At 35.6% G+C, this 2,784-nt stretch overlaps 1 pseudogene; it reads right to left on the bottom strand.

Annotated features, from left to right (window-relative positions):
• Positions 1 to 413: 413 nt before the first annotated feature.
• LOC131752809 (vasculin pseudogene) lies at positions 414 to 1,241 on the bottom strand (annotated as a pseudogene).
• Between the last annotated feature and the right edge of the window lie 1,543 nt (positions 1,242 to 2,784).

The raw sequence follows: 2,784 nt of genomic DNA, 5'->3' as shown, positions 1-2,784 counted from the left end.
TTTTCAAATGTAATATCTGCTCCCATCTACATTCTACCTTCACAAAAGAATTTCTTCACAAAAAGAATTTTTTCTGTGAAGTCAGTCTACATTCTCCAAGAAATCCTGAATCCTAGACCTTCTTTGACTTCCTCCTGTCCTCAAATTTGATGAGCGTTTGGTTTGTACCCTACAATTTAATTTTTTAAAATTATTTGGCATGCACATTATAATTTTGAGTGCTTATCTTATGCCTTATCTTGCCACTGGAATGTAAATTCCAGAACCTGGTACTTACCCTGATAACTGTGAGTAACTAGCTGAACATGCCCAAATATTGAGCTATGACTAATGCCAAGTAAGTCTACATTTATTGTAATCCTAGAGCTGACAGAAGTCAAATTTCCTGTTATATTACATAATACTTAACATTATCAAGGGTTTACTGTGTACCCAGCACTGCTCCAAATGCCATCTATGTATTCACATCCGTTTATGGAAAGACTGATTTGTTGGGAAGCCAGAGCAGCATTGCCATTATCTTGAGGCATATAATTTTCATCAAAGTTTGGGTTGAAATCCCTTTCTGGAGAATATTATTGCTATTATGCAAAGTCAGGGCCAACTCGACTTCCATCTTCACATTCCTTTTCCACTCTGTCCCTTTTCAATGTTTTCAAGAACTCACACTTGTTGTCAGTGCCCATTCAAATCAGTTTGGATAGATGAGGCTATTGATTAATTTTGTCAACAAGTGAAGAAGGATTTGAGTGATTATATTCTTTTACTATTTTTTTTGCACTAACATTCGTGGCAGTTGATTTGAGAGTGTTAAAATTGCCAATATCATAGGTGGATTTAGGAGTGAAAGAAGTTCCAACTTCAGTTTCTTTAGTTTGGCTTTTCCCCGGTGAATTTTTACAGGAGGAGCAGCATGTTTAAGGACTAAGCCATCATACCATTTGGCGCAGTCTTGTCCTTAACTTACTGTGACTAAAAATTTCCTACTCCTGGGAATCCAGATATCTGCCAGTATTTTATATTATCTTCCTCAATGACCAGCATTCTTAATACACTAGATATAGGTTTTGGAGACTGTTCTAAGAAAGAAGGTTGGTAGACTTTTTTTTTTTGATTGGGTATCCATGTGTTTGGGCATGTAGGCACCATATACCTGCAGCAAAAGACTGATTCTGATTTAGTTATCTCTCATATTCAGGAGTTAAAGATAAAAAATTTTCAGCCTCAAATTGTCTACATTCTCCCTTGCATTTCCCCTACCCCCAGTTTCACTGTCAGGGACATTAGTTCTATGGAGTCCTGGGAAAGCACTGCTACAAGACCAGGAACTTCCACCATAGTATCTGTTATGGGCTGAATGTTTGTGTTCCCCCCAAATTCATATTGTATTTGGAGGTGGGGCCTTAGGGAGGTGATTAAGTGTAGGTGAGGTCATGAGGGTGGGATCTCTGTGATGGGATTAGTTCCTTTATAAGAAGAGATCATAGATCTTGCTCCACCCACCCTCCCCTGGCCATGGGAGGATGTAGCAAGAAGACAGCTATATGTAAAGCAAGAAGAGAGCTCTGACCAGGAATGTGACTATACTAGCACCTTGATCTTGGACTTCCCAGCCTCCAGAACTGTGAGAAATTAATGTCTGTTGTTTAAGCCACCCAGTCCATGGTGTTTTGTTATAGCATCCTGAGCAGACTAAGACAGTTTCCATTTTGATGATTTATGCTTTCAATACCATTTGTTCTTTGCATACTCTATCCAATTTTTCTTGCCTTACAGTGTTACCTCCATTATGATGTCCAATACTAGAGTCAAAGGCATTTGAAAAATTTTGTCATCTATGATTCAAATCAAAACAATTTTCTGTTGATGAAAAGTTTTCATAATGCTTCTCAGAATTCAATAATGATAATTTTTTTGGTGGTAGAGAAGAAAAATTAACCCAGGCTAGAACTATGCCATTTTGGGTGAAGTCTCTCTGGCTCTTTAAAAACAGATTTCAATACCTCTTGGTAAGTCCAAAACCTAACCGGACTGCACAGAAAGGTGTTAGATTTTTTCTTTGAAACTTTTGTGTTTTCCAGTTTGTTTTTAAATATTTTGTTTCCTTTGAAACAGGTTTTTTTGGAGATACTTAACAAATAGCTATTTGACATAGAGTTATTTTGAGTCAGCTACTGTACTTCTGTTAAAAGTGTTTATATGGTAATCTCCTAAATTAGCCAAGTTCCTTGTATTTAAGGTTATAGTGTCTTCTGAAACCTGTCTCTATATTATTCCGTGTATTTGCAGAAGTTGACGTATTTTATACAGATGAAATTATCTTTCAGGAGCTAAAAAGCAAAAATCAAAAGAAAATTTCATATCTGAAGGAAGGAACACTCGGAATCATCATAGAGACATGTAGCTATCTTGGTAATACCATGATCCTATGAAATGGCAACATCTTAAATAAATATATACTTTTAATGTCTTTATTTAGAAGAGTTGTCCCATTGTGACATGGAATAAGCTAACATCAGAAATTTCTATAACTTTTAATAAAGATACAAATGTCTATCATGAAACTTCAACAATATGTAAACAGCAATTTGAAGCTGTTTACTCAGTACACAGCTCAAAAATATCTAACAGCTCTGGCTGAAAAATATCAACAATAGGGAAGAGGGCAAAAATTCCACTAGCTTAAATACTTCACCACTTATACAACCTGTTTTGAACCTAAATATGGAAGAAATGTCTGGGTCTTTTAAAAATTTTTAAAAATTATAGTATTTTATTATATTT

This window comes from Kogia breviceps, chromosome 3, assembly GCF_026419965.1.
Source record: "Kogia breviceps isolate mKogBre1 chromosome 3, mKogBre1 haplotype 1, whole genome shotgun sequence".
NCBI classification, from domain to species: domain Eukaryota; kingdom Metazoa; phylum Chordata; class Mammalia; order Artiodactyla; family Physeteridae; genus Kogia; species Kogia breviceps.
Note: the sequence above shows the minus strand (reverse complement) of the source record. Positions and strands in the feature narration are given on the sequence as shown.